The sequence below is a fragment of the Mustela erminea genome, chromosome 4, assembly GCF_009829155.1.
Source record: "Mustela erminea isolate mMusErm1 chromosome 4, mMusErm1.Pri, whole genome shotgun sequence".
NCBI classification, from domain to species: Eukaryota; Metazoa; Chordata; class Mammalia; order Carnivora; family Mustelidae; genus Mustela; species Mustela erminea.
In genome coordinates this window covers 10,535,633-10,559,394 of record NC_045617.1, presented here as the reverse complement: position 1 = coordinate 10,559,394, position 23,762 = coordinate 10,535,633, and the positions used below count along the sequence as shown (strand labels likewise).

The 23,762-nt window shown below is 41.5% G+C and overlaps 1 protein-coding gene across 8 annotated transcripts in view; it reads left to right on the top strand.

Moving 5' to 3' along the window:
- Window positions 1–23,762, top strand: part of ARID1B (AT-rich interaction domain 1B) — a 440,654-nt gene that overhangs the window by 2,685 nt on the left and 414,207 nt on the right. The gene's annotated exons all lie outside the window — the stretch shown is intronic.

Below are 23,762 nucleotides of genomic sequence, written 5' to 3'. Positions count from 1 at the left end.
CTAAAAGAAATCGATTCATTCCTGGGAATAGCCAGGAAATCCATTATTTGGCTTGCAGGCTGCTCGAAAGGAGTCACCTTCAGCAGATAGGCTATGTTAAAGGGACGCATTCCGGTTAAATTGAACTTATTTTGATCATGGATCAGGCATACATTTTATTCAGCAAATCCAGGAAAACAGCAGACCAGTGAAAATTGATCTTTTTGGATCGGATTTATTTGAATTTTCTTTAATTTGCTGTCACCCAGCTCCTACAGCGTTATTAGGAAGTGTCCTGCACTCTTGCTGTTTCTTGCTCGTAGGCTGAGCCTAAAGACTGACTTGATCTCCTTTGCAAGGTTTGGAATTTGAATTGTGGAGGTAAACTGGCTGTAATAGTCTCCAGACAGCTGCCTCTGAGTTGACATCTAATCTGCCATCTGATTGGCTCCCCTCTCACCATTGGGCATTTAGCACTGCTGATGTAAATAGAAGTGCTGAGCAGTACAGTCACAAAAATTCTTGCCACAAATAATAACTGAGCTCTATTACAAGCAGATGTAAGGTTGAATATTATTTAAAGCTTAAGTTATTATGAATCATAGTTATTAATAAGAGGATTAAATACTAAAAACGTTATGCTGGTGTCCAGTACACTGGGCATTTACAAAATCAGATCTTTGGCAATCCTAACATGGACATGCATCTATCACGGACTTGGAATGTAGGATGAGGATATGGCAATTGAAAAATAATTAAGCCAAGAATTTTTACCAGTTTTTGGATTTGTAAAGCTTTTGTGAAAGGCCCTTTACAGATTAAACTGTGCAAGAAATGAATTGTCAGCCCACATAGTTTAAAATTAAAAATTATGGCGTTCAAATTTTCCAGGTTCTGAGATGCAACAGTTCTTCCAGTGATACTTAATGAGCTTTATAACAAGATTAAAGCTGTATTTCTAGTAACGTGTGTTTTAACAAATCTCATTGTTTTAAGATGTTTGTGAATGAGGAATTTTAAATTGATGTAAAGGTTAAAAATCACAAAGTGAGGAAACTAATTTTGTATACAACAGTGAGGGAAAAATGGATAGTCTTGTGAAATACTAAATTATTTTATGTTGCTTCTGGTTTGGAAATATAGAAATGCTCTAGGATTTTTTTTTTTCTCTTTTTGATTATTTTGTTCGGTTTGGTGATGTGAGCCTCATTTGAAGTGCTTACACAGGTATTAGGGAAACTAAAACATGCAAGCTGTGCTGGGTGTGTTTTTCCCAACTAATCTTTCTCTCAGTAGACATCTTAAATGCTGTGAAAGTTTTTAATATTCTAATTTGTTAGGAATTAACAGTGGTTGTAATACATGTTTTTACTCAGCTTATTTATTTTAGGAAGGTATATTTTAATAACAACCGTATCTTAGAGGAGAGACATGTCAGACTGAATACAGGACTGAATTTAACAAGATAATCATGTGAATCCCCAGCTGAGGACATTAGAGTCCACTACTTTTAAATCTTTAGTTACTGGAGTTTTACTTTTAATGAAAATATATTTCTCTACTCTTGATAGAAAATTTGTGATATCAATTTTTATCTTTGATTCACACAAGTAAAAACACAGAGAAGCCTTGTGTAAATAAACCCGTGTAATTAATTTTAAAAACATTTACTTTGTCAGCTTTCTTTGAAAGGGATAGTTTAAAATTCCCGTCTTTGTAAACTAGAACGGAAGGATAATAGAGGCAAATGTATTATGTAGGTCCTTGTTACTTTACAGTATTATTTCTTAATGGTACCAATCATTTTAAGTATTTTGTTTTCTTGGAATGAGAGTGAATCCATTATGTCCTCAGTGTGACCCTTGGGAATAGGTTTTTTATTTTTGAGGGGGAAGAAAAATGCCGGGCATATGACCCAGATTCACAGATTTCTTTTAGGTACTTTGCCGTGTAACGTGTGGAATGTGTCTTTTTTATATTTTTCCTTTTTGGAAGGCTAGTTTTTATTTAGTATTTGTTAGGATAATTATGATAAGAGATAGTTATTTGTCCAAAATATTAAATTACTATGTAATTATAGGCCATAAAGTACTGTTAAATCACGTTGTTAAATGATGAAATTTTCTTGTGGCTTTAGCACATTTAGTTTCATTTTTGATTTTAGGAATGGTTTATATTGGGTGGCAAATGTATTTATATTGGAAATAAAATATATGTGTATATTGTATTGGGGGGTCTTTTTTAAAAGTGAAATAAGCCATTTTATGATACAGTTTGTTACTGGGTTTTTGTAAGATAAGGGAGGTAGAGCAGTCTCAAATGGAGTACTGAGGTCTACTCACGGAGCCTAGATTTTATAATGTCTGCATTTGTGCTGAATTCCATTTATTTTATTTTAGCCTTAGTTTTATAGAATATAATACAATATAATTTAAAAAAAAGCCTTATTTACCATTAAAAGAAGCGACTAAGCTGGCTTACAAAGCAGGAAGTTACAGACTGGTTCCTGATTACCTTAAAATTTGTATAAGATACATTATAGCATAACATCATTCCCCACTTCCCCTCCCAATGAAATTTTAGCCTATCTGATGTTGTAAATCTTGTAAAGAAATTATTGTGCCCTAAGTTGATATATTTGCTGAGATATAGCTGGCTGGTTGGCTGCTCTGTCGTCAGAGAAGGTAGAATTGGCAACTGTGATTATAGAAAAGGCCTATCATTAAAAAAAAAAAATAACAAAAATGTTTAAGAGTTTTCTGTTTTCCTAGGTTACCTGGAATGAAATTACACATGGCTTAATTTTTTTTTTTTTTTTTTTGGCATATCCTCATTTCTGTGTACTTACTTTTGACATTTTCTTTTCTTTTTCCTTCTTCTTTTTTTTAAGTAACTACTCTTTAAGACAGTTATCACTTAAATTTATGTTTCTATTAATACAAAATTGTTAAGTATGTTCTAGGAAACATCATATTCTTACCTTGGGTCTGTAGTGAGAAACCTTAATTACTCTTTTATCTTTGGTTTTGCTTTTTATCTATATTTAGGAATGAATTTTTGTTAGGGCTTTTTCTACTTGTTTCATTTTTCCCCAGCATCATATTGTATCAGAACTATCACACGTGTGTTGTGGAGATGGAAATAATCCAAGTCACCCTTAGACACTTATACTAATGTACTTTTCCTCTAAATAGCATGTTCTTTCATTAGGATTGACAGAATAACATCTTCACTCTGGTATGAAAATAGTATTAATTCTGGTTTGAGGACCAGTTCTGAAAACGTAAGACCATGTGGAGGAAGATTCATAAATTTGGTAGTTTTATCAGACACATATTTAAAGAAAACAGGTGTAAGAGATTGGGGTCAAATTTAAGTTCTATTTCTTATTCATGGACTTTATCACTTTATAATTTGGGGCACAGTGTAGCTTAAATGGCTTCAGTAGGATAGATACCAACATGATAGGCAAACTGAAAAGATGATCATTTCGTTTATTTATACCCTGTTCTTTCCTAGGAAGAGAGTAGTTTGATTTAAAATTTGTTGAGGGGGGTCCTCAGAAGTTATATTTATTTTGAAGACTGATTTGGACATGTAAATTTTGGCTGTATTGTATTGGGAACTGTATAAGCATTTGCTCAGTGCCCTAAATTTGGAGGTTTTTCTCATTACAAGAATGGCACTGCTCAGTTAAAGGATCTGTGTACTTTGATCCATCACTGAGGAAAAGGAACTAATAAATTCACTTATGTCACTTTCATTTTGGCCTGTGTGTAGATTTGTAAATTTGAGGGTTATATTTATATTTGAAAGAGCTGTTGTGTATCACTTAAGACAACAAATTTATGGGGGCTCACAAGGAATGTTAATAAAACTCAAATTCCTTTTTTTTTTCAGTAATTAGATTTTCAAAATGGTTGTTAAAAATGTTTTATGACATTTTATAATACTATTTATACTTACGGGCCACTTCCACATCTAGGCCTCTTTGGAATGGGATAGGTATTGGTCTCCGGCCTTTTCCAAGGTGTTCTTTCTTCATCTGGAGATTCGTGCAGACTCTGTGGATACGTGAAGTAGAGCCATGTACTCACTGTGTGTGTGTGTGTACATGTGTGCGCGTGCGTGCGTGTGTGCTGGAGGCCGAGGCATCCCCATTTGAGTTCTCCGTGTTTCTGAGGGGTCAAGTAAGAACCAGGTACAACTGCTTATCCCCCAAGGATATATATCATATATCATAGATGTAGAACTATCACGTAATATTGCTTTTCACAGTTTGGAGGTTATTTTATACAAGACTAAGTGGCTCTTTTTGGCTTAATTGGGTGATAGAATTAATTTTGATCTAAAAGCTTGGTATATGTTAGTGACTTTTTCTTTTAGAATTTTGGTGGAAAGAAAATGATACAGGTATTGGTACTGAGGTATCCTTAAGTATCCCCTTCTTTTGCCTTAGGCTAACCTAGGAATGAATGGAATTGTTGGTATATGCACAGTGGAGTTTTAACCTAAACAGTTCACCCTAATTGAGTGACTGAGTGACTTTATCAGAGTAAAATATGGGCTTCCACAGTAAGTTTTCAGCAAACATGTTCTGTTTTCAAAGGCTTTAACTTGGAGTAATTCTAAGAAAACGATTTCCCTAGATTTACTTATTTGAATAGGATCCAGTAGGCAGTTTTCAAACCCACTTCTGAATGGATCAGTGCCAAGAATATTAGAAGGCTACTGAGTTTGACAGATGAACTAATGATGAAATTAATTTGTTCCTTGAATGATATTTATTGCTCGGAAAAAGACCAAAGCTCTAAAATCTCAAGCATATCTGGTTTACCAATAGACACTCTTATTTTAGGTAGGTGGCAGCAGAACCTGGACGAGATCTGTCAGAGCAGGCAGTTCCTTTGAATTGAACGAGATGCAGCTTCTCCTCACCATCTTCTGGAGGATGCTCTTCTCAGCATCTTGTTTGGGCCTTGATGATAGGTGAAACTTGAGAATCAGACATTACTTATTAGGTGACTCTGGAAGGGAAGCCATATTTGATGAAATCCGGAAGAAAAACCTAGACCACATTTTTAAAAATATGGGAGGCCAAAGGAATTACATATGCTTTTTTAAAATTATGATAACATATACATAACATAAAATTTACCGCTTAAACCATTTTTAGGTGTACTGTCATTGCCATGAAGTCCACTCATGCTGATGTGCAGCCATCACCCCATCCATTTCTAGAACTTTTCATCTTCCCAACTGAAATAAAAAGTTTCTTCATGTCAGACCTTCATATTGTTAGTTATTAACGTGTATTGCAAGCAAAATAATCTTTCTAGAGCCAGCTCTTGCTGCTTCATAGTTTGGTGGTAAACCCTTCCTCGTATGTTCCCTCGCAGCACTCATGCTGTGTGTGTGTGTGTGTGTGTGTGTGTGTGTGTGTTTACGCCACTACTTCCTTCCACTTATAACTTGGGGGTGATGTTCTTCCCAGGTTTGGTCTGTTTGGAAATGTGTTTTGTGTAGGTTAGTTGTTTCACTGTCAGGTCATTAAAAGTTTAAAAGCAGCTTTCTGAAGACTTTCTGTTTAAAGGTTTGGAATACTTTGTTGAGAGAAACGTGGTACTTGGTTAGGTAATAAGACGTGAAAATGAACTGTTAGCATGATCATTTCCCCCTTTGCTGCTCTCATCTTTTCCGTGTTAGCCTCTTTTCAGCACTGGTTTTATCTTTCTAATATTAGTGGAAATCATTTACAGTGTTAATTTTTTTCTAGTTTTGTGTTAAGTTTTGGTCCATCCCAGTTCCCCAAGCCTGAGCAAACATCCATGTGATGCTGTGTCTTTTTCCATAGCGTTCTGGGCCCCAAATTTGTGCTCCCCCTTATGTTTTTAATTAGTAGTCCTCTGCAAAATTGCAGAAATTCTTTGTATGTGGAAAAATTCCTAAATTAAAATGATCGGTCTTTTAATTAAATTTAGAGGCAGCTGCAAAGGGATGCTTCTTGGATCCTGGCTAGTCTTAGAAACAGGCTCTTCTGTATGTAAAATTTGGAATTGTGTTTTAGCGGCCATTGCTGCTGCTGTGTAGTTAGATCTTTAGACGATCAGTTGTGTACCTTAACACTGAAGTCCACAGAGGACACAGAAATTGAACTGTGATTTAAGGAAGCAACAGTGATCTCTTACGGGGTAAGGATTTAGCATTTGTGTATGCTCTGAGGTGTAGGCTAGCTAAGTATCTGCTCCGGGTGATCAGTTGGCAGATGTTCATTGAACACCCATTTTTGTCATCAGCCCTGTGCCGGCCGCTGCCGGTGGCTGGGGTCTGGGGACCGCTGCTGCCGCTTCTGTGCGCAGTGGAGGGAGACATGCTGCCGCACCCGGCTCCCCCTGAACCTGGGCCTGGCATGTTGGGCATCGTTGACTTAGAACTGGCTCATTTAAACAAAGTGCAGATCGCGGCCATGTGGGTCAGCGGTCTGTCGGCCTGCTTTTTGGGTGGGAGAGAGTGGATTTTGGCAAAACAAATAATTGTAGATTGTTGTGATATGGTTGATGTGAGCTAGTGACTCTTTTCCCTTTCTACCAATCAATTACAGGCTTAGTGCCACAGCAAAATGAAGATCCCACTACAAAGAATAATAGCTAAAAGAAGAAAAATATAATCACTTTGAAATTTATATAGAATGGTCCTTTTTCTTTTTCTCAGTTTTCTATATTACATAGGCTCTTGGAGGAAAGTTAAAACAGTCTGCTCAGATTTAGGAAGATACTTGGATTGCTGGAGTATTTTTGGTAACTGTTTAGATAATGTATGCTGGCTGAGGAGTAAATTCAGCTACTGCTTCTGGGTCCTGAAATAAACCTTTCAGAAAGCGAGGCATTGATGATTAGTGGAGGCTGTTCCAGAATTCTTAGTATCTCCTGTTTCTTTTTGTGCTGAGCATCTTAGAAGTTGAACCACTCACTGTACTTCATAGCCTTATTTTGAAATAACTGGTAATTCTAAAAATTGTGTAGAATGTGGCATCTAATTTCTGAAAATTTAAGAAGCAAATTTTAAGATCTGGGGACCATATATTTATATATATCAAGCTCTAACCCCGTTTTAATATCCTTTAAATTTTCTGCTTTCAGTATGTAATTTTTATAATAAATTCACTTTACCCAATGAATTATAAATGACCTTGGAAATAGAAATGTAAAACATTGCTACTGCTGAGCAAGAATCTGTCTGAAGAAGCAGGCGTATTTCTAAGGGAGCTGGCGTGTTTGTTGTATATTAGTTTATTTCTGTGATTATGAGGATTTATGAGAGAATGCGAATATATTACAAGGCATCCTGACGTAATGGAAAGATCGTGGGCTTCGAGTTGGTAAGACTTTGATTCACTTGTAGGCTTGAGTGCCCATTTTCTCTGAGATGCGGCGGAGGCTCAGTTTCCTGACATGAAGTTTCGCCCGCTGAGCAGAGCTGTCGCGGAGGTCGTGCCTGCAAACCCTGCGCCGTCGGTACGTGGTCTTTTCCCTCCAGTCTTCGCAGGGCTTCGTGAGCCCGGAGTTCCTGTTCTCGGCCCGGCCTTGCTGCGCTTCAGGGTGTGGTCGCAGATAAGCCCCTGCCTCCATCAGTTCCGTGACCCCAGTCCCTCCCAGCTGCAAAATCCTCTGCTGCTTTGAATTTTAAAAAATACACTGCCTAATCAGCTATGCACCGCTGAACATCTTATTAAACTATACTAGATCCTGGACATGTTCAGTGAATATAAACTGAGGCCGATGCAAATACACAGATTTTGTGGATACCACCGCACTGTCCCTCCCAAAATGTAGTTTTGTACAGATTGGGACTCTTGTAAGCAATTGCATGAATTGGTTTTGGTTGACCAGTGGAGCCCATGGCGGACCGATGTCATTGAGTCTGAGCTGCTGCCTCACAGTGTCCCATCCTTAATATTAATCAGTAAATTCTGAGAATTATTCCTTTCTGATACTTTTTAGACCTTTCCACTTTCATGATCTACCCAAATGACTAGCTTTTTAAGGGAAGTACTTTTTGCAAAGGAACAAATTTCAAAAACTTAAAACTAGGCTTTGGGATTCTGAGGGGTGGACTTTGGTCTCTGATTTCATGGTTAAGTAACTTACTTCTGCATCTGTTTCAACTTCACTGAATATGTGAGTCACACTTGGTCCTTAGCAAGATTATAATTTACATATCAGGGAGGTTTAGGGTTGCAGATGTCAAAGCTGAGCATGCCCAGGGCCTATCTCAAATATGTAGGTAGAGAGGAACAGGGTTTTTTTTTTTTGTTGTTTTTTTCCTTCCTCTTGTTAATTCTGAGATTTATAAAAGTATCAGGGACAAAATTTAATTCTATTATGAGCAAATACTTACTCTGAGCACCACTTGGTGCTTAAGATACAAAGAGTAAATATAACATATGATCCATAATTTTCCCTGGTGAATTATCATAGACTCCTGGAGTTTTACAAAGTGGAAATTAAAATGAATGGCTACATTATTCTCCTGCAGTTCTGTGCAGAAAGACTATATCCCTCAAAGTGCATCATCTAAGAACTGTTTGAAGAGTAGTTGATAATGTATCCAAACTGAAATTTTTCTTATGAATATATTATACATCTCCAGCAACAGTTTCAAGGTAATCTGTTCAGTTAGTGTTTCGTGGTCTTATGTGGAAGGTTACTGTGCTTGCAGATTGTTCTTAGGTGCTGTGACATTGATAAGAAGGTGATCTTAATTTGGATTTTGTTTTGGGTATCCTATGGGGATTTTTCAGCTAAAGCAATGACTTCATAGTGTCATTAGCATGAAGGATTTAGAATTCAGTTCATTTGGGGCGCTGGGTATCTCAGTCGTTAAGCATATGCCTTTGGTTCAGGTCATGATCCCGGGGTCCTGGGATCAAGTTGTGCATCAGGCTCCTTGCTCAGTGGGGAGCCTGCTTCTCCCTCTCCTCCCGCCCATGCTTTCTGTCTCTCACACACACACTCTGTCTCTCAAATAAATAAATAAAATCTTGTAAAAAAAAAAAAATAAAAGAATTATGTTCATTACCTTCACTGTATTGAACAATCTCCTCCTGTGTGTAGGGCTTTAGGGGTATAGCAGGAACCAGGGCATCAGGCAGATGTTTGTGGAGAGCCTACTGTGCGCCTCGTGTTGTGGTGGATGATGAATTCCTCGGTGACAAGGACATGGACCTTGATGGATTGACAGTGCAGTGACTAAGGACTGGTAAATGTGCTACACAGTACAGTGTTACTGGTTCAGTGGGCGAAGTCCTGATGTTAGTGGGACATCCCGCAGAGATGAGCTCGAGGTCGGGGGAGAAGTAAGAAGGCTCTGCGCACCAACTAAGGTTGAACAAGCTGAGACCTGGTTAATGAGCAGATGTTAACTGAGTTAACCAAGTGAGGAGGCCTGGAGATGTAAGCAGGGAGGGGCAAAGGCAGGAACCAGCAGGTTACAGAACCTGGAAGATTGGACTGACGTTGACTACCTGTGTGACCTTGGGCAAGTGACTGCACCTGCCTGAGGTTCGAAGTTCCCTTCTGTCCAAAGAGATCCGAGAGAAGCCTTAACCCATGGAATTGTTTCAGGAAGTACACTTGATAGAGCGCCGACGTACTTAGTACCTGGCAAGGAAGGGGCTGTTTTAAAAAAGTAACAACAGGTTGTATTTTGTCTTGGGCAAGGAATGAAGATGAGTTAGATGTGGTTCTGTATTAGGTAATTTAACAAGTTAATTTAACAGCCTGTTATTCTTTCCTCTCGGAACCAATGGGTTAACATTTGAAGGTTATTTCTAGTCCAGACAGTTTCAGTTCTTGATTGCCTGACGTGTCTGTACCTTGCCAAGTGTTTAGGGAAAGTGAGTGATGGGGCAGTTGACGACATTTTAGAAAATTTCATTTTAGAAAAATGTCTACTGTTATTTGCTAGTCTCTTTACAGTCATATTTTTTTAACTGGTAAGGAAAAATAAATTCAGATCGATAATAGGGGTGTTTAATTTCATCATCATCAACATTTAGTGACCTTGGTATAGGGGCAATTTACCAGATAAAAAGATATCCAGGGAATCTTTGAAAATCGTTACACATTGCGTCGTTCATTGGTCAGTATAGAGGAATATCCTTATATTACGTAGTGAATATTGGCGATTGCAATAAATAAGATAGTTTGTGGAATATTTTTATTTTACCTACTATCCCATTTAATTAGAAACATGGATTGAATAACTCTGGCCTCATGAGCAATTTAAATTTTGAATCAAAGGAAATTCGCAGTAGGCAGACAACTTGCAAATTGGTGAAATGGATCTTTTGCTTTTAATTAATTTTCTCCATGTGTTAAAGAAATAGTTTATTAACTGCTGAAAAATTTTAAAAATTGTAGTCACATTTGTTATGATTTTGTTGGGTTTGAAAGTCTTCCCTTTCCCGACTCTTGTTGCCAGCCCTTTTCATTTTCATTTGAGCAGAGAGAATGCTCAGGAAGGTGCATGTTACAGCAGGCAGGAGTGTGCTTTGTGAGTCTTGGTTTCTCCCCTTGGTATACGTTATTGTGTGGTAAGACTTGGTTTTCCCTCCTCCACTGAGACGTTTGTCAGAAGTACGAACACTTTAAAGCAGTAGCGTTTTACTTTTATTCAGCAATTAATTAGTGAAGATAGAACGTGAAAAGCAATTTTGTGTTTTGTCTTTTATTGTGCATTAAGTTCCTATAGTTTTCCGTATTGCTTTCCATATTAACGAGGAGGGAGAGAAGAATGGAGGAGAAGATGAATTTTATTTAAGACAGTTACGTTCGGGTAACTTAAAGGAATGTGCTTTTTTAGTCTATAACTACCCTTTCCTGGTGTTTCATGGTTCTCTGAAGAAGTAATGCAAAGAAGTTGTAATCAGCTGTTAAGATATTTAAGCCAACTGGTTGTCAATATGTTGAAGTCTTATTCTTGGTGCGTCTAGAAACTTCATATAAATGAATTTTATGAAGAAGGAGGTGTACCAGCCTGGCTACACTGGTGAGGCTGAAATCTGGATTTGATTTGCATATGTGGTATTTTTTAGGGACTCGCAAAGTTTCACACATGAAATAAACTAGGTAGTGTGTGCGGCATCACATGATCAAAATATTTTTCCCCTTACTGCTGCCAGAAGCTATCTATTGCTTTTCAACAATCTTACTTGTTGGGCATCATGCCAAGATGTTTAAGACAACCCCTTACGTGAGCTGTTCCATTCTTAACCTCTTTGACTGAAGTGCCGTGACCTTCACATATGTAGATTAGCCATGTGCTCTGTGAATTGAAACTTGCTGCCTCAGGAAGAAAGGGTTTTTCTTTTTATTCCACTGGGAATTTGACAGCCATTCATCCCTGACCTGGGCAGAGGTAATGCAAGGAAATTGGATTCAAATGGAACGCGGACAGATAACACAGGGAGGCAGGCAAGCTTTCTACCTTGCGGAGGATGAAAATATCCTGCGGTAGAGAGAATGTGCTGATGCGAAGGATCTGAAAAGCAACAGATAGCGAGAGAGATAGATACATGCAGGCGCTTCGGAACGATGTCCTTTAGGCGGTTCGGAACGATGTCCTTTCAAGAAGGGAAATTGTCGTTCTGGGCATTTCTAGTTGGCTCTGACTCTACTTTCATTCTCCCTTTCTAACTCAAGTTTCTGAAATCTATTTTTGCATTTTAAAAAATTTCTTAACACGACTTGAGAATGAAATAACGCTAATATTATGGGCAAGCATGGACTTACATACATTTAACCTAGAGGAGTTTCTCAAAAGTGGAGGTCATTAGAAAGTTGGAGAGAGGACAGTATCACCTGTATCTGGAAGAATCAGCAAGTTTCTTTGTCTCTGTGCTCTACTTTTTTGAAGTGAATTGATACACAGAGTTTGAGTCACGTGAGAATTCTGCTGAGTTTTGTAATGATTAATAAAAATAATTAATGAACAAAAATAATGAATTTTTGTATTTTTATTAGACTAGTTTTAAAGAATGTTCACCTTTGCTTTGTTGGTAAACATACTTGAAATTAAAGTAAAATTCAGTGTAAATACGTCGTGACACTTGATTAGGTTGATATGACAGAGTGTTGAGAAGGAAAGTTCTCATTATAAGAATAATGGGTCTGAAGTGGTACTCCAACTGGTTTCTTAGCAAAAGGACGGGATGATTAGGGCCGCCTCAAATTTATGAGTGCTTTCATGTGGCTTTCAGAGCTGAGCCTTTCCTGTGTACATCAGGGCTTGTGAAATATGGGTCAGGGCATCCGTTATGGGCTCTGTGGGAGGCGTTGTTGATACCCAGCCTGTTCTGTGCCGTGCGAAAGAGGATGTGTGTGTGGGGAACGTGCTTTACGGATGGAGTAGGCCAAGAGGAGTGCTCAGTTATCCCTTGACTTGAGGAAGACTTGTTTCCTTCCATATGCGGACTAATAAAAAAGTTGGAGAGAGTGTCTGGTGTTGATCACGCACTGGTGGGGCCTTCCATGGATTTCCGTTAACACGGTGGTCACGAGGAGTGACGGTCCATAGACAGCGGGACGCCGGTCTTACCAGCTTGTTCACGTGCCGTTGGCGAAGATGGAGCAGCAAGTGTGTCCTCCCAGGGAGAGAAGTGCGGGGCTCAGGTGAGGAGGGGCCTGCGCCTGAGAAGGCAGATTAGGAAAAGGAGCAAAGCAGGCGTGTGCTTCCCGTCCGGATGTACGGTGTGGAGTGGCCATCCTGGGGCAGCGTGTAGCTGGGTACGGATGAGGCAGGAGAAAGGGTAGTGAGTCAGCAGCCAAACCTTGAGGGATCTTTCTTGTTTCTTTTTAAATGGTGGCCTGTAGTTTCATTTATTTATTTGACAGGGAGAGCACAAGCATAAGCAGGGGGAGGAGCAGAGGGAGAGGGAGAAGCAGGCTCCCCGCTGACCAGGGAGCCTGACGTAGGGCTCCCTCCCAGGACCCCAGGATCGTGACCTGAGCTGAAGGCAGACGCTTAATTGACTGAGCCACCCAGGCACCCTCCTAAACGGTGGCCTGTATGAAGACTGTTACATAGGGACACGGGAAATCAGCCTCTCTTTCTAGTCAGGTGTGATTAGTAAAAATATTACAAACACACTGCTTTCCACTCTTGGACTCCCAAATAAAGAACTGCCCATTCAGAGGTAGAGTTTCAGAAGAGCCCTGAATACAGTGATAGAATAAAAGCAATAACGGTAATAATAGCCCCTGTCATTGAACACTTACCTGTGTGCTAGCACATTGCGTCGTTAATTGCGGTCTTTCAACAGTCTTGCAAGGCAGTCTCCCAATTTTATGGACAAAGTAAACTGTTAAAATTAAGTTTGTTCAGTATCCAGATATGTTTGGTGTGAAAGCCTGTATTGTCTCCACAAAAGAAGTGGTTCTCAAATGGGTTGTACATTGGAGTCACCCAGGGAAGTAGCCAGGGCCTTTGAGGCCCCCCACCCCCATTCGGGTGTCCTCAGGCTGTGGAATGGCCTGGATGCCCACTTTTCTCTTCTCAGAGAGATTGGTTATTTATTTAAAAAAAAATTTTTTTTTTAAAGATTTTATTTATTTGTCAGAGAAACAGAGAGGGAGCATGGACAAGCAGGAGGAGCAGCAGGCAGAGGGAGAAGCAGGCTCCCTCTGGGCAAGGAGCCCAATGCAGGACTCCATCCCAGGACCCTGGACCCAGGACCCCAGGATCATGACCTGAGCTGAAGGCAGACGCCAACCCACTGAGCCACATAGGCGTCCCCGTTACTGATTTATTTAGCGGTACAATTTAAGTAGACTTTTTTGTTGTTGTTAAGACGTGTAGAATTACATACTTATAATCAAGCTTTTACTATATTTGGGCTCCATAGTCATACCAGGCAAAGAAGAAAGAACTGTGCTTTCAGGGCACGAAGGTGGCTATTGGATTTTTCTGGTGGTGTCACTGAGCATTAATTTACATCCGCCTGTCAGAGGAAACTCTGTCCTAAGATCTGGGTCATTGCTTGGAATTACCGAGAGAGGCTATGAAATAGTCTGCTGCTGTTTGAAGAGCAGCATAGGTTCTGTTCTGAATCACTCACTTGTGGCTGTGACTGAAGTTTCTGCGACGAGGAGGTGAGGGACCAGCATCTAGAACCGTGGACCAGCATCTAGAACCGTGTCCAGTCCGTGGTACCCACTTACTAATGAACAGTTTCGATGAGAGAATGCATGAATGGACTGGGCGGCATCTTGGGGTCTCGAGTTATGTGTGTTATGAGCCCAGAAATCTTAAATCCCAGAATGGATGAAAGAGAATGGGTATGGGAAGGGAGGAGGTGACAGTCCGGGACCAGAGGATGGGAGAAGGGAGAGCGCAGGCAGCTGGAAGTGAGGATTCTCCGGTGAGAAACCAACACACAGATTCAGTGCTCCTCATGTGCCGGGAGTGAACTACTGTCGCGGCGAAAGTGGTAAGACAGAGTGCCACCCCCCCCCCCCCCCCCCCGGTCCCAAATTGGCAGATCTTAAAATAATCAAGACGCTAATGCATAGTTATGCGAAGAAATGTAAGGCAGGAAAATCCTCCTGGTGCTTTGGTGAGATCATTTCATGATATGAAGTCATGAGTGTTTCTGTCTTTGCTGTTTTGCCACATGGCTGTTCTGGAGCCAGAGTCAGTGATATTGGGAGGATATTTAAAAAGCACTTGATCGGTGGACCCTGTCCAATCCCTGTTTGTTATTTACTTAGTGGCAAACTTCTAGGCTGACCGGGCCACAGAATGTTGGACGTGTCCCAATACCCGTGCTTTTAGTCTTTCTCTGCCTAGTTCTGTCTGATGGGAAGGTATGATACTGGGAAATTTCCCTTGTGTGTTCCCAACTAGTCCTCTCTTTTGAAACTTATCAATAAAACCACATCTCACAGCTTTAAAGAAAACCAGTTTGGCCCATAACCTTGTCATAGACATGGTGTAAGTTCTGTTCCACTTAGTACTGTGGAGCAGTGGGGGTGGCAGGGCAGGTGCAAGTTACTGGCTCTCTCCACAACTCTTTCCTGGGTGTTCAGCTTGTGTTTTTCCTCATGTCCTGACTGCTCCCAAGTTTGAGGTTGAGAATATGTCTGAATGACCTACCTCCAAAAGGCTATTTTTAGCTTAGAATGGAATGAAGGCTTTCCTGTCTTGTGTTTCCTATTTTCTAATACTACTTGATTTTGTTTAATTATTTAGAGTGATCTATCATTACTGAGTAATCAGGGATTTATAGTTTCTGAAGTTAATGCTGACTACTCCTAAGCCAGCTCAAGCAAATGAATTCACGATCTATTTCGAAGAACCCATAGGAAGAAAAAAACCCAAACTGGTAACATGTGTTTTAGGCTGTAGCTCTTTGTCACCAGCATGTCCTTTTCTCTAAGACTGGATCCTTAATTTTGTTTGGTTCTTCAGGTGTATGAAGGGAATGCACATTTCCGATGTCTTAGCAGTCACATTTTAATCTCATTCACTATGGTAAGAGGTATCGTCTTTTGCTTAGAAAGCTAACACCTGTCTGCCTGGGTTAGTACTTCCAGAAAGTTTCTGTTGTAATGTATCATTCATCCGGTGCAGGGTTTCCAGCAGCGCCAAGGTAACATTCTGAAACAGCTGAGAAAGCCTTTGGAAGATGACTGTCCCAGGAAGATGACTGTCCCAGCGCCCAGGGACCCAAGTCTGTCAGAGAAGAAAAAAGCCATTCCCTTCCTTTTCAGGCGTAGATGATAGTCATTTGGTTCTCCATGGTAACTTCCTTTTTTGCCATATTATCAGTACAAAGTGGAGGAGTGAGTCGAGCAGCTGTGGGCAGCAGGTGAGAAGTGGGGCCTCCGAGAAGCCAAAGGATGAGATGCAAGTCGTGCCAGCCACGGGGAGGGAGCCAGCTGTGCTGGTTTGTCCTGGTGACCTTCTGGGGGAATCAGGTGAGAAACAGGCCAAGCCTTCCAGGCCTTGCTGTCTTTGAGAGCCTTGGACACCAATCTGGTAGGAGAAGGCCTGAGGATAGTAATATGGGGACATTTGGAGGGCCGTCTTCCATACCCTAAGAAACCCTGGGAAAGAAGAATGGAAAAGCGGGGTTGAGAGTCGTGGGAGACCTTGAGGCTGATGGCAGACACTGTGCTACATCATCCTTGCCTCATTTAGCAAATAGATACTCGCATCTGGTCAGGTGCTGATCTGTTTACCTGCTGGCTGAGAGCTAGTATTTCAGGTGCTGGGGACACAGCCATGAATAAAGCACAGCCCCTGCTTTCACAAGGCTTACCTTCCAGTGACATTTAATCCCAGAGGCAGCAGAACGGGCTCTCCGCGTGGGGGTGACGCTCTTTGTAGTCGGGTTGAATGGTGGCACGGGGGACTCGGAAGAATTGGACACTTTGAAAAACTGGTTATTTACTAATGAGGCCGTATACGAATAGGTAATAAAAATTGCTTTCTAAAGGAACGATCGGGGTTATTTCTGTAGTCTCAGAAATGCTCAGCACGCCCCCGTTGTGTCCAGAGGACGGCGGTGAAATGTAGCGTTTTTATTCGCGCTCGTTGGAATGGCACGTGGCGGCCGCGGCGCTGCCTTCATTCTGTCCTGGCGGAGAGGAGGGAGCGGGGCAAACGCAGAGCTCCCGGGCGGAGTCCGCGGGGAGAAACCCGATGGTATTGTGACTCTCCGAAGGCGCTCGCCTACTTCTGAATCATCCTGTGGACTTGGCGACAGGCTGTGGTTCTGGACACGTTGGGCTTGCGACGCTCCTGGGCGGCTGGAAAGTACAGGAGGGGGATTCGGGCCCAGTCTAGCCAGATGGGATCTAGGGGTGAGGCTCTGGTGGAGGGTGGCGTCGTGAGGGGTGCTGAGGGGTACCCGGGAGCACTACCGTTGAAGGAGCGGAAGGGGAGCCAGCCAAAGAGCCAGACAGGGGGATGGAAAGCGTGGGGAGAGTCCCACCGAAGAGCCGGGGGACGCGTGTAGCTGTGGGAGGCCCTGAGGAATGTTCAGGTCGGAGTGGGCGCTGAGGTCTTGTCATTTGCTCATTGATGACCTTCGGGAGAACAGTCAGGAGGGAGGCAAGCCGCAGTGGGCTGTAGGGTGACCACGATGTGGGGAAGAGGCTTCCACATGGTAGGAAGAGGAGTGCTGGGTTTTTTTGGTTTTGTTTTGTTTTTAAATTTTATTTAACTGGGAGAGGGGTGGAGAGTTGGTTTTGCTGCGTTGCCTTCTTCGTGCCCAGGCCCTGTGCCCCCTGCTCTCTCAATGGCAGTGGCCCTCTCCCTCTGCTGTTGGACTGGGCTCCGCCTGCGTGGAGACCGGAAGGGCCCTTTCTCTTGTGTCCCCAGTGTCGGATGCAGTTGTCTGGCACCCGGTGGGACCCAGTGTACGATTGTTGAGGGGCCACACATACTACATGAGGTCCCTGATTTAGTCCTCGCAAGCCCTCGTATGTGACTGGAGGGGACCCATGTGCTTTGAGCAAGGCCAGCAAGTGATGGCCCCACGAGTAAGTCTGAGTCAGATTAACTCCAGTGCCTCTGCTATCTGGGTCTTTGTAAAGGGTGGAGGATACACACGTAGTCTGTAGGCCGAGGGGAAGGAGTTGCATTTTTGTGAAGATTACTTACAGACACTTCCACTGCCGTGGGGGAACATGGCCCCTCCGGGCCAGTAGTCTCAGCCTGGGCAGTGATCAGCAGGGGTAGAAGATGTTACACATCTGCCCATTACCAAACTTGTGTTTGGGAGCTGGCTTTCAGGGTTAACCCCCACAAGCTTTGAAAACGTTTGCTCTGTGTGTGTAAGTTAATCTTTGATGTTAAACTTGTTAGGCATGTAAGGATTTACTCCTGTGTATTTGTAGAGAAACTGTTCTTTAAATTACAACTTGCTACCTGTCCCCTTTCCCTCATGGTACCTGGAACCTCAAAAGGAAATCCCTTGTTTTTCCATTGTACTGAAATGTGAAGTTCTGAGTAATTAGTAATATAAAATACTTCAGTTACCAGGGGTCAGGCGGTGCTAAGAACCTCTTGGCATGAATGAGGTACTGTCATTGTACCCATTTTACAGACGAGTGAATGAAGGCATAGTCTGGATGAGCCTAAGGACAGTATTTAGGTGACCCCTCGGCCTTCTCAGAGGCGCTGCGTTTGTTCGCGGTGGTGCGTGGTCTGATCGGTTAGATGAGTGCTCTGCATTTCTGTTGTGGAAGCTGCCACTTAATAGCAGTTTGTTTGTTTTTTTTTCTTGCTTTCTTACTTACATTCACATCATTTGATATTCCACGAGGATATTGGAAACGTCAGTGAAGAAAAATACCCCTTTCCCATAGATGGGATATTATTTGCTTAGACATGGAAGATAGAATCTTCCAAGAAGCCACTCAGTAGGAGGGTATGTATAGCCCCCCCCCCCCCCCCCCTCCAGTGGGCTAGAGGAGAGTCCTTTCCTTCTCTAGTCCTAGGAGAGGTGGCCCTAAGGCAGACTCCCCTTCTGGTCAGGACCCACGCCTTTCTTAGACGTGTCCCTTCTGCCCCTTTTGCTCTGCCAGTTAGGAAGCAGTTTTGAACCAAAATGCATTTCTTTTTTGATGAGAACGTGAAGGGGATTTTTATACTTGGTTTACTTTCTGTTACCATTTCACCTTCCTAAAGAGGAAACTCTTCGTCCTGATACATACAGAATGTGACCAAAGGATGACTTTCCAGCAGGAAGAAAGCTTTGTTAGCATCGAGTTACTGTGTCAAACTGCTCTGTCCAGTATGGTAGCCAGCAGGCACATGTGGCTATTTAAGTTAAAATTAATTACGATTACATAAAATTAAAAATGCAGTTGTGCAGTGTGCTAGCCACATTTTAAGTGCTTAGAAGTACAAATGCAGCACAGAATAGAACATGTCCGTTGTTGCAGAAAGCATTATTGGACAGTGTTGCTCTAGACACTGGTTGCATCTTGTAATTTTGAAAACGCTTTAAAACGTACGATTACTATGCACTGCTCTTAGTGCAGAATGTGTGCTCCTTGAGCTTTGGGTGGCCGTAAGTAGGACTGAATCTCAATTTTGAATATAATCTTTGTTACCAACAGTATAAATGTGTTGTGATTATCCAAAATTAAAAATTGATGGGGAAAAAAACAATAAAAGAATATTATAAGCAAGAATTTCTTTCTCTATTTCGGACTGCTTTGTCCAAGCTTTTCTGCCATGTCATGTGAGGATTGTAGGAACAGAGAGGGTGTCTAGGTTGTCCACTGTTTTTAGGAGGAGAGAAGGTGCTGCTGCTCTTTGGAACTGAGCATGGGGAAGGCTGTTTTACTTGATTTTGTTTTATATATACTGAAAATAAATGTAAGACTGGTTAGTGTTTTTGTTTTTTGTCTTTTCCTTCTGAAATGTTTGAAGGAAAGTACTTGATTTCTGTCTGTGTCACAGTTTGAACTTTAACCAGTGGTTTGGTAGTTGGAATAGGTTATGCATTTTGCTGCGGAAAAAAATCGAATTGCTTTCTCAAGGTTGACTAAAATGTTTTAACTCTTCATAGCAAATGAGGCGTGAAACAAATTGTCAAAAGGATGGAGACAAAGTTATTGCAGCACGGAATGTTTAACGGGCTGGTGATGTTCTACCGGAGGTGTGAGCCGAGCAGATAAATGTGTAAACGGCACCTTTCTCCTTTTCCCCCTGCCCGATTTTTCACAGCTTGTCTTCGCGAGAGGACCTAAATCTATGTCAGAAAAATCGCAGCCCTTCTGAAAGTGTTAGATTATAGTGTTGCTATGAGGAATAATTAAGAAGTACTATAGGCAATGGATTAGGAGAAATAAACTTCCTGTTTGCAAACATTTTACTGCACATCATCATTAGATGAAGCAAAAATAAATTTTTAGTGTTTCTGGAAGCTTGATTATGTGTAAAGTATGTCACTGCTTCTTTATGCCCATATACTCCTCTGTTCATTTGCTGTGCATCGTTCTACTCAGAATAATACCCTTTTTAGGATTTAGGATTTTAGGATTTACTTGTTGGAATAATAATGCTTGAACAGAAAGATAATGGAGTGTTTAAATCATGGACTTTTTACTTCTAAAATAGCAAATGTTAATTCAGGGACTCACTAGAGGTTTAATAGGTGGCCCTTTATATTTTTGGCCGCTTCTTCCTTCACTTTCATTTTGAGGCCTCTCTTTAGGGTTTTAGAATTTATTAAGATACAGCAAATAGACGGTTACAGCTCTCCCAGCCCACTGGGGCTTTTAATTTCAAACATAGATCATAGAATGGCCAAAATAGATGTGCCATAGAGAGTGTGAGGGAGAAGTATGAAATAAATAAAGGGAAAGATTATGCATTGGCCTTGTTTCTCTGGGGCTAAGTATAAGTCACTTTTTATATTTGTAAGTATTTTTAGCATCTTACAAGCAAAGGGGTATATGAATATATGTGTATATATGTCTATGAGAACATGTCTTGGGTTGTATTTATATATGTGTATATATGTGTGTATATGTGTATATATGTGTATACATATTTAATAGGCAAGCAGCATCTCATCACACTGATACGAGGGTGTTACTTCTGCATCTTTCCTCCCCTTGATACTTCTAATGGGTGGGTGTATGTGTGACTATGACCACTTTTTTCATTTTTTTTTTTTAACTTAACCACTTTAATGATAGGTGTATATATAGGGATTAGAATAAATTGATTATACAGTTTCCAAGCAACCATGTTTTTTATTGGACTGACTCCAAGATGCAGAGATGATTGAGGTTGTATGTGTGTGTGTGTGTGTGATTTTTATGCGTTTATTTAAGCCTTTCAATGAAGATTTGAAGAGCTAGCCTTTTATTTATGGAATACAGTCTACATTTACAAATTTATGTAATAGAAATGCATGTATATTTCCTGTGAGTTTTCGCATACAGAGGGGTAATGGATCTAGCAAAGATTGTAGTAGATGCTACTTGTCTTTTTAAGAGGGAACCAAAATATTTTCGTTCCCTTCCTTTCCATTTGCTCTTATCTTTGAGCTAGCTTATCTCTGTCTTCTGTCGCCTTCATCCCTCTGTGTGCACAGCCGTCTGGTCCTTACCTAAACTTACTTTGTTTCTGCTTTTATGTATGCTTCCCATCCACCCCCCCCCCCCCCATCCCCTACAAGTGAATCCGCCTTTTGTTTTCATGGTGTGCTTTCTCTTGCTTTCATTTTGTCGTCTTTTTATTTCTTTTCCTTTTCTTGGTCCAGTACTTTCTGTCCTCCTCAGCTGCTCACGCTGAGTGGATCCGTTTATAAGCTTCAAGTTCCATATCTTGCCCTACGTGGGCATTCATACAGGATTTGTCTTCGGTGTCTTTGGTTACCTTTTCGCCAATGTGTTTTTTACAGTCATTTATTCATTATCAGAGAGAGAGAGAGAGAGAGAGAGAATGCGCCTGCACAAGCAGGCAGAGTGGCAGGCAGAGGGAGAGGGAGAAGCAGACTCCCCGCTGAACAAGGAGCCCTATGTGGGACTCCATCCCCGGACTCTGGGACCATGACCTGAGCCAAAGGCAGCAGCTTAACCAACTGAGCTACCCAGGCGTCCTTTGCCAGTATGTCTTAAAAATTTGACCCTTTTGATCTCTTCATGTCCTTGTTTGTTTGTTTTTTTTTCCCTTCCCAAAACTAAGTTTTAAAGATTAGGCAGTATTACTAATTGACGGTATTTGTAAAGAGACGTTTAATTAGAGCAGGAGTTTAACAAATGCAAACATCTTGCTCAAGTTCTGTACTTTACTCACTGACCTTTGACTGTTTAACTAATAATTGCTTATTATAAGTATGTATTTGTTTGCTTATATTACCCAGGCTGGAACAAACCTCCTGCAGCTTACCCTGAGTCTGGTTCCTCTTAGGCAGGTGCTTATTCTGGAGCCTGGTCGTGGCTCCTTGGATTTGATTTTTAAGACAGATTTAACATACACACTTAACTTACCTGAGTCTTGCTGGCCAGCCTGCCTAGTGGCAGGAGGACTAGGCAGAATAATCCCTTGAGTAAGGTGTTCAGTTTGAATACCCAGCTCTGCCACTTGTTATTTGTGAAATGGCGATAAGGTACCCACGTGCCGGGTTGTTTCGCAGAGTAAAAGAGACAGTCTGTGTAAGCATATGGAGCGCGCTTACCCGGGTTGACTGCTGCTCTCTCCATTGCCATTAAAGCGGAGGAGGTGTACGCTTCGCTCAGGGGCAGATAGCACTTTGCCTAGAGGACTATTCTGCTGTTAGAGGGCTACTGGGAACCAATTGTTTTAATTCAAAGGCCACCTTTCCTTTTATTTTCTTTCTTTTAGAGGGAAGAAAAAAACAGAAGAGTTACATACAAACTTTGAAACCTTGTGATGTGATTGTTTTCCAGTTAGAAAGCTCATTTCTAATTTATATTGTGGTCACTTTGCCTCTATCACGTGCACTAAATTGGGTTCAATGCTGGACCCTAAAACCTTAACCATAAACCTTGTTGTTTCTGTGTCCTTACCAGTAAAATGGGGATTAAATGAACTGTCAGGAGAGTATACTGCCTGGGTCCTCAGTAAATGTCAAACTCGCGTGCAGTGCGGCTAACAAAACTTTAAAACATTAAAAAAAAAAAAAAGGCATTTGGTTTTCAGAAAGTGCTTTTAGTTTCTGAAGTTGGGAACACTGTGCCTTAAAGTGTCATTCAGTTGAAAAACAGGTTCTGTCTATGGCTTTCAGAATTTCATCAGAGCTGGCTTGGAGGCGTCCTTGTTCTCCATTTGTTCTTCTAAAGGCACATTTTACATCAAAATTTGTTTCATAGGCTTTGTTGCGTCACAATTTCAACCAAAGTTCAAATGTGGGTTGTTTGATTTTACTTAGTAATAATAACTTTGCCGATCATTTTAAGTGCTTTTCTTACCTAGGTCTCAGTCTTGTGAGATTTGGTTAATATCCCTGTTTTGTATATGTAGAAGCTGAAGCACAGTTCCTTGGTTGAGGACATGGGTTGGATACAAGCCAGGTTGGATGCCCCAAATCTGAGTTTTGTTTTTGTTTTTGAGATTTTATGTATTGGTCAGAGAGTGAGAGGGCGTTCGCGGGCAGGCAGGGGGAGCAGCAGGCAGAGGGACAAGCAGGCTCCCCGCTGAGTCAGGGCGCCCAATGCAGGACTCAGTCCCAGGATCTGGGATCATGACCTGAGCCGAAGGCAGACACTTAACTCACTGAACCCCCAGGTGCCCCAAATCTGAGATGTTGATGGTGCTCCTGGTGTTTCTGGTATGTTACATGTTAATTAAAGCCCTCATGTCGGGAGTTGGCAAACTTTTCCTCTAAAGGGCCACAGAGTCAGTATTGTAGGCTCCGTGGACACTGTCCTAGTTTCAACCTCTGAACTCTGCTGGTGTGGCACTAGAGGATCCATGGGCAGTACGTGAGCGACGGGCAGGCTGTGTGCACCCGTGACACTGTGGATGCCGACATTTGGATCTCCTGTAGTTTTATATGTTGTGAAATACTCTTTTTCTTTTGCTCCCTCTCTCCCCCTAACTATTTAAATATGTAAAAAGCATTCTTAGCGCACTGGTCCCCCAGAAACAGGTGGTGGACTGGATTTGGCCTGCAGGCCGCGCTTGGCCTCCTCCGTCTTGATTGGGTTCCGTCTTGATTGGGGCAGGATATCCGTCCCATTTCAGGTTCTATCTAGAGCTTTCACCCGCCGCCCAGTTAGCCATCTTTATTT